Genomic DNA, 12,019 nt, shown 5'->3' on the forward strand with positions numbered 1-12,019 from the left:
GCATATCTCATCCAAATTACTCACTCTGCAGATGGGGAAACTGAGGCCTAGCCAAGAACATGGTTTTGTCCAAGAGCATTTAAATAGCCAGGTGAAGGGCCAAAACAAGGAGCAGGCCTCCAGGATCCTTTTGCTCTCCACATGGAATTTCACATCTGAAGACGAAAAAATGATGATGAAGTCTGGAGCCCACCAGATCCCTTCCTCTGCCTTCCAAGAGTCAGCCCTTTCTTTAAGTGGCTGGAATGTTTGATCTACATTAACCCATTCAGCAAATATTCCTGAGAAACTCCCACCTGTGAGGCACCACATCTGCCTTTGGAAATAGAGGTCGAGTCTAGCCCCTGGCCCCAGACAGCACACACCCTAGGGAAAGACAGACTTGCAGTCACGGCCACCATGCAAGCAAGCAGACCTGTGTTGTGCCAATGAATGGGCCCCAAGAAGCATGGGGCTTAGAGAAAGGAGCCGCGGCGATCAGAGAAGGCAGGAGGACTGCACCTTAGGACTCAGATTTTGAGAGGGAGAGTTAAGAGGAGCAGGAAAAAGGCTTTTACACTGAGGGATGAGTGTGTACAAAGGTGAGGAAGAAGAGGTGAGGTTCAGAGAAGGCTGAGTAGCCTTTGTGGTTTACACATAGAAGGCGCAGCATTCCTTGTAATAACTGCCATGTGTATGTACTTACCACATGCCAGGGATTCTTATTTAATCCTCACAACAAGCCTATGAACTAGGAATTCACTCATTTAACAGATATTCATGGAGTGCCTACTCTGTGCCAGGCAAGTTCCAGGTGTTGGGGATGGCCAAAGAGACCAAGTCTCTCAGCCATGAACCAGAGAGCCGTCCCTGCTCTCAGGGAGTTCACCTGCTTGGAATTATCCCCCTGTCCACAAATGAAGAAGCTGAGACCTGGGGAGCTGGAGGACTGGCTCAGGCCACACAGACGAGAAGGGGCAGAGCCTGTCTGCGCTCTTAACCCAGCACTGTGCTGCCTCCCCGGATGCTGCAATTGAGAGCTGGCCTCTTCAGGGTCAAGATCTGGAGGCAGTGAGGATCCCTTTCAGGGTTTTGAGTAAGGGACAAAACGGTGTGGCTTCCCTTCTGGCTGACTTGCTTGTTCCACCTACACTCAGAGGCCAGCCACCTCAATCTCCCCCCTCCACACATACACACCTCTTTAGGCTGAGGCCGACACTCTCTGGGCGGAGCTACGCCTGGTTTTATCAGATTCGCTTCTGAGCACCCTCAGGACCACAGCCTCGTGCACCACCTGGCACCCCACTTAACTGACCCTTTATCCAACCGTAGTGTGTAAGCTTGGTTCCCCTCCCAGGTCAACGGCTAGAAGATGAAAGTGAGAGTGGTAGAGAAAATGATAGCGTTAGAACCATACTGGGTGAGATTACTAGCTATAAACTTGAAACAGGCCTCAGCGTTAGCCTGAAATTCAGTCCCTGGCAGGGAGCTGGGCAAGTTTGCCTTTGCAATGTCTTGGGAGGGAGTGCCAGGGCTCCCGGCTGTATGCTGGCCTGAGAAGCAGCGCCCCTTGTGAGGCTGCTGGTCCGGTCTGGGAAGCTAGAAATCCAGGCCTTCCGTGGGGTTTGGGGGTTGGAATGGGGAGAGGGTGCTGGGAAAAGGAAACTGATGAGGAAGGGGTGATAGAGGAGGGGAAAATGTAGAAAAGGATAAAGAGAAGGATGGATAAAGGAAATCCGAAGGAGTAAAACCTGAGCGCAGGTGATAAAAGCAGGGGATGGGGGCAGACGGGAACAGTTGGAGAAAGGGAAGGACTGGGCGGACAGGGCGGGGTCTGGTGAAGTGAGAGCGGAGAGATGGGGCCGGTCCTCGCAAGGCGGACGCGGACGAACCGGGAGGTCTAGCAGCCAAGCTGTCAGCGGGAACAAAGGCGGCCCGGCGGGGACCAGGCTGGGTGGCGCCCAGGCCAATGAGCGGCGCCAGCCCCGCCCCGCCCGACTCTGGCCAATCATCGGCGTCGACCCCGCCCCGCCCCGGCCAGTCAGCGGCCCCGGCCCTGCCGGCCCCGCCCCACCCCGCCGGCCCCGCCCCGCCAGCCCCTCCATGGCCAACGAGCGGCGCTGGCCCCACCCCTCCGGCCCCGCCCCGCCCTGCAGGCCCCGCCCACCCCACCCCGGCCAATGAGCGGCGCCGGCCCCGCCCCGCCCGGCCCCTAGACCCGCGCAGAGGCCGGCGCGCCGGGAGCGGGCGGGCGCCGGGAGCAGACGCGCGGGCGGGCGCGGGTCCCGGAGTCCTCCTCCGCCTGCTCCAGCCGCCAGCTCCGCGAGGTATCGGGCGCCGTGGGACACGCCCGGCCCGGCCGCTTGGGAGAGGAGAGACGGGAACGCAGCGCGGACACGCGCGGCAACGATTCTGGAGCCAGCCCCCGCGCAGGAGGCAGGTAGGGTGCGCGGAGAGGCTCCCGTCCCTCCGAGAAGCGTCTGCGGCCGGCCCGGCGCCCCACTCCGGGGAAACCGCGCTCCCCGCGGCGTGCCGGCGCGTCCGTCCGGCCGTCTGTCTGTCGGATCTCCAACTGTCTTTGTCTCTCCACGCAGCTGTCAGGGTCTGCCCTCTGCCGGGGTGGGTGCTGCCGGTCCGGTCCCAGCCCCGGGAAAGGGTGGTGCGTCCGTCCTTCTGTCTTTGTCTCCTCTCTTGCAGACCGGGTTTATCGACTCCCCGCCCGAGTCTGATCTTGATGGACGTCAGTATGGGTGACAGTGATGTGGGAGGTGAGGAAGCCGGAGGTGTGCGTGAGGCCGGAGGGGCCTGGCCCCGGGCGGAGTGTCTGACAGCTGGGACCGGACACTGAACTTTCCGTCTGGAACTTAGGAGATGGGCTGTGTCCGCGCTGGTGGCGGGGACTCAGGTGCGGTTAGAGGTTAGGAATACTTCCCTGAAGGATATGTCACACTGACTGGGGTGGATAGAGAGGGGAGTGATGAACCTGGATGTTGAAGTGGGCCCCTGGAGCTGCAGGTTACCGCAGTCAGTCCTGGACATGAAGGTCGGCCAGAGCAACACAGACACACAGACAGACACACACACACAGTCTCACACCTATGCACGGGCCACATTTACTTCTTTCTCTCATCCAGCACAAGCAGCCAGCCCCCAGCTGCCTGTCCATCCCTAAACACACACAGACACTCACACACACCATTTTACATGCTTAACTCCAACCTTCAGAGCACAAAGTTCAGCAGCAACAGGCACCAAAACACTAACGGCCAGGTGGTCTTTCTTTTTCTGCTCCAAGTGGAAAGGATTAAACTGGGAGCAAGTGAGTATTCTGCTCGCCCACGAGTGTGTCAGGCCTGGAAAAATGTTCCGGACCTGTTAGCTTCAGAGCCCTCAATTTCCCAGGAACAAGGAGTGCTTAGGGATCTGAGCAACTAAAGTTTCTGGGTCCTTTCTCTTCCATCCACACCCTCCTGCTGGCCGTCAGCCCTTCTGCTCTGGTCTCGGGTGCTTGAGTACAGAGTTCTGGAGAGCTCTTGGCAGAGGCTGTGCCAGATAAGGGTCTCCTGCTTTGCTGTAAGTGCAGTCTAATTGTAACTGTGGGAGCCGAGGAGCCCAGCCACAGAGATGAGCTGTCCGCTTGGCAATTCTTCCTGTAGCAGAGACCCTTGAGAAGAGTCTGTGGGCAGGGCCAAGAGAGTGCTTGTAACCTGAGCTTACTCTGAGTTCAAAAACAATTTTCTGTGGGCATGATGGGGAAAATACAGGTGTTGGAAGTATGTATGCGTATGCACATACATGAAAATGGTTATTAGAGACAGCATTTACGGGCAGGAAGAGTGTTCGTGTTCAAGGATGGAGGTGAGCAGAGTCTGTGGGTGGAACTCTGTGGGCAGAGGCATACCCACTAATCAGGTGTGGGGTTCACACCTTGTATTTATCCAGCGCCTTTCTTCTGAGGTGCTTTCTGCATATCACAGACATTATCTCATTTGTTATCTCCCTTATCCTCACAACATAACTACCAAGTTGGCTTGAAGCACAGTTAACTCTCTGTGTTCCATCAGTGAGGAAACTGAGGCACCAGAGGGGCAGGGCTTTCCCTGGGGTCACAGCTAATGGGAGCAACTGGGAGTCCAGGTACAAGGTCTCAACTGGGTAGATGTGAGTGTGGGACACTCACTCTGCTTGAGGTAAGAAGAAACTCAGGTGGAGAAAGAAGGTGTCTCTTGAAGGTGTCTGTGTGTGAGCAAGAGGGAGGACGAGACATTTGAGGTAGTTCTATTTAACATTTTGGGCAGCCTCTGTGCACTTCACAAGGTAAAACCTGTTGTGACCATTCAGCTTGCGCATTTGTGTCTGAAGGAGGAGCCCCGTGTCCCTGTGTGTGCCCCACTGATGTGTGTGAGGGTGCTGCCGTGGGCAGTGTGCTGCTGTGTGGTGTGTGCCAGGAGAGCTGGTGAGGTGGCCGTGTGTGAGGGAAACGTCAGCCGCGAAGTTTGAGGAGCCGTGGGTCCGCCCGTATGGGCGGAGAGGTAGATGGGCTCCAGCCTTATGACAACGGCTTCCTAATCCCGAAAAATTATTTATATGCCTTTGTACTTATTCAGCGTTCATTTGATAGGTATTCATTGGGTGCCTTCAGAATGCAAGGCTCTGGGCCAGGCAGCGAGGCGACAACCGGGAGAGAGGTGCTGGTGGCAAACCTGTGGTTAAGCAGCTGACAGACTCGTGTCCCGGGTAGGATTGAACACCACTTAATACATTCCCTAGGCAGCTGTGTGCCCAGTGCTGTGTTCATTATCTCGTTTAGGCCTCTCCACGGCCCTGCAGGCTGTGGAGGCCTCTCAGACGAGGAGAGTCCAATAATGTAGCTGGGATCGAAAACGGAGCTGGGATTCAAACTCAGCTCAGCCCCTGGCTCGCTCTCTTTCTTCTGCTACCTTTGAATGTAGAAATGCATCTTTCTTCTCTGTAAAAGGTTCTTGCCCTGTCCCTCTACCTCCATCTAACTAGCTCCCGCTTCCACTTCTGGTTTTAATCATAAGGATCAGCACCTCCCAGAAACCTCCTCCCGCCTCGCCCTCAGACCCGGTTGCCTGCCTTCCTGAGTTTCCATGGTCACTCCGTGCTAGCCTGGCGTTTACCTGTCGGCGCCTGAAGAACCCGCAGCGATTTCAGAGGCGGAGATTGTGTCGTAAATCCCCCGCCCAGAGTACAGTGTCCGGCTCCAGTGAAAAGCCCTCAGTAAATACTGGTTTAATAAGGTAATGGGCAAGAAAAGAGCTGTCAGAGACCCTTGGCAGGGAGCACTGTTCCCAGCAGCGGATTTCTGCATGGCCTCTGACTTTCCTGCCTCTGTTATTGGGCCAGCTCCTTCTCGGCCTTGGCCTGAAAGGCTGTGCCGTCCCAGTTGCTGCCTCCAGCAGTTCAGGAGCCTGAGGAAAACCTAGCCCCACCCACCCTGCCACCCAAGCGCTCTATCTACAGGTCGATGAACAGACAAGTACAATTATATAGGTGGGAGGTGCCAGGCGTGATCTAGACTTGGGGTGTTAAAATTGTGCACTTGGAACCCCAGGGGGCGGTGGTTCCAGGGCAATGATGAGGTGTTTCTGGGGTTTTGCCTGTAGAGAAGTATCCCAATGCTTGGGGAATCTAGGCAATTTACATGGTGGGTCTTTGAGTTTGCTTTTGAAGAGATCTTTGCTCTGCTACAGTTTGAAAACCACTGGTCTGAAATGGATACTCTCCCGCTGCTGTTGAGAGTGTGAATTGCTACCATGTTTGAGGAGGTAATCTGGCCAAGATTGGCCCGAGGTCACACGGTCAGGGTCCAGTGACTCCCTTCCTATGTCCTTTACCACCTGTTTTTTTCTCCTGTTGGGCCTTCAAGGCCGATCTGCGGGCTCGCTTGGCTGGAGGCAGTGGTGAGAGGTGAGTGACCTCCACCCTTCACTCCCCAGCGCCGTCTGGTCTGGGTGGCTGGCTAAGCCAGGCAGAAGGAGGTGACAGGTTGCCACATGCCTTCCCAAGGGTCTGTAATGATTTTAGTTTTCCTTTCAAAGATCATTGATTGAGTTTGAAAACTGCATTTCGCTGTTAAAGGTCTTATCCATGCAAGGTGCCAGGGAGATGAGGATTTAAAAAATGGCTAAATAATAGTTTGAGACTAAAATTTATGATGAGATTTGGGAAGAGGAACCAGCACACAAGAATCAATAACTACAGAGAAAATTGGACTGTACTTACTTTGAACACGGGAACTGCTCAGCAGGCAGGAGGTGAGCTGGAAGACACCAGGGAGGATGTGGTCAGGAACTGAATGCTGAAGCTGAACCTCAGGAAGGTATAAAGAGAGTGACCATAGCAGTAGCCAAGGTCATCGCCCTAAGATGAAAGCTGACAGCTGAGGAGATGGGGCTTTCTCCTCCAAGTGGAACCCTGGTGAGAGTCTGTCACCTCCTTCTGCCTGGCTTAGCCAGCCACTCAGACCAGACAGAGCTGGGGAGTGGAGAATGGGAGGTCACTCACCTCTCACCACTGCCTCCAGGCGAGCAAGTGGGCAGACTGGCCTTGGGGGCCATCCTCTGAGGGTTGGAGAAGCAGTGGGCCGGGCGCAGGCCAGCTGCCGCTTGGAGAGCTCCTCTACATCTGCGGCCTCCATCCTGCTTCTCTCTCCTGCTTCCTGCCAGACACCAACCTCCACCGATGGCCTAGCACCATCCCTAGGCTTCCGACAATAATGACTTCAATAGCCCCTTTTATTTGTACAGGACTTCACACTTTAAAAAGGGGCATCATTATTATTTACAACTGTGTGAGAAGAGTTCTTTCACAATTTGACGGATGAGAAAACTGAGTGAAAACTGAATGAAGGAGTTCACCCAACATTTTCGGTGGAATGCTGGGATCTGAACCCAGCTATCCTGACTCCCCATCCAGGGCTGTAACCACTCAGCTACTGGGCCTCATTCATTAAACAGATTTAGGTTCACTAAATTGTTGACAGGTGTTTAATGTAAAGAAAAAGGTTTTTAAAATTGTAAGAACTTGATTACTTCGTAATTTTTGTAATTCAAACATGATAGCAGTCTTAAGAGTTTTCTTTGCTTTTTCTGTGCCCCCCCCATTATCCCTAAGCACTTGTTATGCATATATGTTAAGTTCAATAAACAATAAACCAGGAAGTATCTAGAATAACAGCATGTCTAGTTGGGACTTACCTTAAGGAATGAAATTTATCTTATGTGGGTTCTTTTCTATAGCTAATCAATTCATAAGGTTTAGTCCACACCACTTTGAAATTATGGCTAATTTTGCTTTCACAGAATCTGAACTAATGACATTTCATTGGAATATCAAACTCTATTCCATAATCTATTTCAGTGTTTCCACCTTATTCATAAACAAATAAGTTCCAAACTAAAACAGGACAGCAGTCTCCTCGCTGGTGTGTAAGCCGTGTGTGGAAACCAGGCTTCGAGGTCATGACACATGGACACGGCCCCCCAGACAAGGAGAGAATTGCATGGAGTGTCAGTGGGCAAGAGTGTGCGACGGGTAGAGAAGAGAGGGTGGAAGATACAGCGGACAAACTGTGTGTGTGTGTGTATATGTGTGTGTGTGCGTGTGTGTGTGCCTGTGTGTGCGCGCACGCGTATGCATTAGCTAACAGCTAAAACTAATTGTTCCAATCAGTCCAGCAGAGAGGGGGTTTTCCTTACTAAGTGACAGGCCAAATTGGTGTCTGAACAGATGTGATGTGGGTTTTCCCCAGGACCTGGCACACAGGCAGTGCAGGGCCTCCCTGTCCAGATCACTCATAGATTTGCTTCCACGTCAGTTAATCTGCCTTCAGGATGCTGCCAGCAGATACACATACCCGACACTCGTTCTTCCATTCCCATCATCTCTCCCTTGGAGATGTGCTCTCCTCTGCTCCCCACACTCAAGGCACATCCCATAATGTGAGTCGTAAGATTCCCAGATGGCAGGACCTGGAAGATCCACACCTGTGTCTACCTGGGCTGGCCTCTCTGTGGCCTGATCTGAAGTGTGCTTCAGCGGCCACCTCCCTGATACCATAGAAATTCAGTTTCTGCCATACCCACAAGCAGTATTTCGGGTGCCGTCAGCCCCTCAGAGCTGCAGATGCCCCTAGACCACAGCATCCACCAGAAAAAGAGGGACCAGTCTAGGTGAAATGCCCAGCCCAAGGGGTGTGCAGGGACGTGGACCCCTCAAAGGTGTCAACAGTGGAGGTGGGCATTGCTCTGAAAAGCAAGTGGTATCTAAGGACAAACACTGCCCCTTGCATAAATCTAACCTCAATGCATAGACTGCCAGGTGGCTGAGGGGTCCCTGCCCGGGTTGCCAGGGCAGGGCTATGCACTTGGCTCCCTGGCTTTGGGGGCATCTTCACCCTCCTTGCTGTTGCAAAGCTCTTTGCTGCTAAATTGCCCTCCTCCTGGCAGCCTGGGCCGCTAAATTGGTCTCAACTTGCTGTACTTCCACCCACCACCTTAGTCATTATTTGCTGGCAGCATTCAGAGAGTGGGTGTAGAGCAGCTGAACATTATATTCCTGCTGGAAAGAGAGAGAGTTGAGCATAGGCATGTGGGGAAGGGGGAGAGGGAAGGAGGTCAGAGCGGAGGAGGCAGGGAAGCAAAGCTCGGGTTCACTGGCACCTTCCCCGGTGACTCCAGTAACGTGGGGCAGTGGGCAATGGGGAGTGTGGATCCTGGCTCAGTGGGAGGAGATGCAGGCATTCTAGGATGACAGGGGTCCCTGCACTACTTGGGGCTGCCCTTGCCTGGTCTGGAGGGAGGAAAGGATGTAGCTGTGGGGAGAGAAAACTCCAACCTCATCAACTCCCTGTTCCTTCCGTTCTCCAGTAGGGACTGTCATGCCTGTTGAGCATATGTTCCCATGTGTTAGTATTCAGCTCCTTCTCTATCCTTCCTCCCAGCCTAGGTTATAAACGCCTTGAAAGAGAAAGTGTGTCGTGCTTCAGGTGTGTCACACCAGGCCCTGGACAGAGTCAGGGCTCAGCCCCAGATGGCTGATTGATGATGACGAGGCCTACGGTGGCCCTTCCCACCTAGACATTTCGTCTCTCCCTCTGCTGCCACAGGGTCCAAAAACCCAGGCAGGCAAGAGGAGGAGGAGTAACCAGGGAGCTTTCCAGCGCTTGGTCTCCTGTCTCCTTGAGGACGCTTCAGCGAGGGCAAGGGTTACCCCACAGAAGAACACACCAGCTAGGGAAGCAGAGGCTTCAAGGCCTCCTGTCCTGGTGCAGAAGGCTCGAGGGATCTCCAGCCAACAGAGGTGGCTCCCTTAGAGAGTTCATCCAGCACCCAAGCCTTGCACTGGGCTGGCAGGAGGTGGAGAACAGAGTCGGCTCTCATGTCAGACAGCAGAGACCCATCAGGCAGAGCAGAATGACCTAGATAGGAGGTCCTCTGAGTGCCCGATGGCGTGTTTGGTTTCCCAGAGAGAGGTTGGAAGGGGAAGGCAGCGCCAACCCAAGCTGGCTTGGGAACCTGGTGGGCCTCCCAGTGCAGGTCCTTCTCTACCGCCCTCTTCTCAAGGGAGATAATGGGAAAACCCTGGGCCCAGAAGCCTCCACACAGCTAGGGAGCCATGCTGAGAATGTTGAGGGTCAGAAGTCTGGGGGAGTGAGCCCTGAGGCTGCTCTGGCCCTTCTGCCAGGTGCTAAGAGGCAGCTCTGTCTGAGTGTGTCCTGCAGAGGATGCCTGTGCGTGGTCTGCCCTGCTACCTTCACAGCGAGGTCAGGCGGCAGGGTTTCAGGACACTTCAGACTCCCGGCACCTCCCTTATTTATTGCAAGCCTCAGACACTCCCGCTTCGGCTCCTCCTGCCCCTCCCCTCCTCAGGAAGGGCATCTCAGCAGGGCACGCGGAGGAGGGAGGGAAGGCTTAGACTGTGCTCAAGTCTTAGGGAGACAACCTTCCCTCCTGCCGATCAAATTCCTCCAGCCCAACCCCTCAGTGGCGCCAGCAGACAAACCGCACTGCCGGCAGGTGGGAAAACAAGAGCTGCTAGGCCAGGCGGAGCCCGCAGCCTCCACCTGCACTATAAAGGGAGAAAGGGAGCGCCCGCTGAGGGCCCAGGAAGGGTCCCAGCTGCCTGTGCTCCCCTGCTCAGAGGCTCTGCGCTGCCGGCGGGTGTGGGCGGGACGCTCAGCCTTTCCTGAGACCACGTTTCCTCATCCACCAGGGTGACGAGGTGCACCCGGCTTTCAAAGCCTGGGCCTCCCAGCCTGCTTCCGCCATCTGTTAGAAACCTTCTCTGATGATGGAGTGACTTCTGTCTTAGAGCTATGCAGGACCTCTAAGTCTAGGGTTCCAAGATTTACCAGGAAACTAAAGAGCTTGCGTTGAAGAAATGTCCGGTCCTCTGCACAGAAACACAACTCTCAGGGTTGAAAAGACCCTTAAATGCCATTCTGTCCACTCTCCCACAAGAAACACTTTCTCACCCAAGGTGTTGTCTTTTCTCTACTCACCTCTGAGAACTGCTGTTCTGGCCCAGGAACCTGTTCTTTCTGTTTGAATTTCATTCTTTTAAAGTCATGGACTGCTAGGTTTATGGCAAGTACTCTGCCAGATCCTGGGAGAAGCACAGATGAGCAAGACGGAGACCTGCCACGAGGCGTCCCTGGCCTGGGATGGGGGAGGAGACAGATACATTAAAAAAATGTCAGTGTGAAGAGAGCCCAGTCAGTCTAAAGACTCCTCATGGATGACCTGTGGGCGGGGTGTGATTTTAAGAGATGGAGGAGGGGTAGCAAAGATAACAGACAGTAAGTGGTGGGAAACAGGCAAACTGGGTCAGGTTGAGGAGCGCTTTGCGACCTGGCTGGGAGTCTGTGTATTATTTGGGAGGCAGTGGGGGCCGTTAAGTGGCAGGCAGGGGAGTGGCATTAGCCGACCTTAGTTTGGGACCTTTACCTAGCAGGGCAGTGGGGAATGGACTTGAGGGTCAGCACCTTCTTTCCAGAAATCACGTTATTTTTTAGAACACCTTTCTGTCCTCCTCCCTGTCTCCTGGTTGATAGCACATGTTCCCAGAGATCTCACACAGCCTGGAAGCGTGGGGTAGCTGAGGTTTCAAGGAGAGGGAAGTTCCTAGTCCAAGATCAAAGGTCAGGGGTCAGTGTGCTGGGTCAAGGACTTATTTATAACAGGATCGATGGGTAACACCTCTTAGCTTTGGACCTAGAAGGAATCACGGGGGAGTTTTTTTAAATGGATGAAGATGCAGAGCAGACTGGGAGGGACTTGCTCAGGGTCCCACGGTTAGAGGCAGAGCCAGGACAGCTGCTCTCACTCCAGACCCTTTCCACGAACCCACTGCTAATTGTGGATGAGGACTGAGGGGAGCAGAATTCATCAGATCCTCAAGCCCTGAGTGTTAGGCTTGCCCCAGGGGACATACATGACCTTGTCAAGGGTGGGATGTCCTCAGTCTTTATGGACTTCCCCCACCCAAGTCAAAGGAGTCCCTGGACTTCAGTGACAGCTGATACCCAAGGCCTCCGTTTTTCTCTCCTGTCTTCTTTCTTGTCTGGGTGCTTGGCGCGTTTTACTTCTTTTCCTCCTCCTTTTCCCCTGTTCTAAAGGTTCTGCGAAGCTCCCAGCTAACACGACAGTAAAGGCTTACTATGCCAGTCACAGCAGCTACCAGTTGGCACCTTTCAAAAATGAGAAGAAGTTCTCGGCCTCTGCCTCCAGTGTGCTCAGCTAAAACCAAATTTGAACAAGTCGGGCAGGGCGGGAGCCGCTCAGCCGCATGAGCTGCCAGTGCGTTGGCCCGGACTAGACCGGGAGAGACCGCGGACAGGCAGGGAGCTTCCCGGTGCAGGAGCCGGGTCTCCTCAAGCAGGGCCTCTGTCAGTCTCAGAGAGCAGGCTCCCCCGCAGCAGGGAGCTCTCAGAACGCCGCCCCCATCTCCTCTGGAAGGTTCCTCCTCCTGGGACCTGCCCCAGAACTTCCCTCTTGCCAGCCGAGTCAGCGTC

At 54.3% G+C, this 12,019-nt stretch overlaps 1 protein-coding gene across 7 annotated transcripts in view; it reads left to right on the forward strand.

Annotated features, from left to right (window-relative positions):
- Nucleotides 1–2,225: 2,225 nt before the first annotated feature.
- LZTS1 (leucine zipper tumor suppressor 1) overlaps nt 2,226–12,019 on the forward strand; it is a 48,693-nt gene continuing 38,899 nt past the window's right edge. For 6 of the 7 annotated variants that reach the window (XM_046656008.1, XM_046656011.1, XM_046656009.1 and 3 more), the window contains exon 1: nt 2,226–2,419. The gene's annotated coding sequence lies outside the window, so the exon portion shown is untranslated. Of the gene's footprint in view, nt 2,420–2,676; nt 2,748–12,019 lie in introns of all 7 variants that reach the window. The other variant, XM_046656013.1, reaches the window with a different exon arrangement.

The sequence above is a fragment of the Equus quagga genome, chromosome 3 (genome assembly GCF_021613505.1).
Source record: "Equus quagga isolate Etosha38 chromosome 3, UCLA_HA_Equagga_1.0, whole genome shotgun sequence".
In the NCBI taxonomy this organism is placed as follows: domain Eukaryota; kingdom Metazoa; phylum Chordata; class Mammalia; order Perissodactyla; family Equidae; genus Equus; species Equus quagga.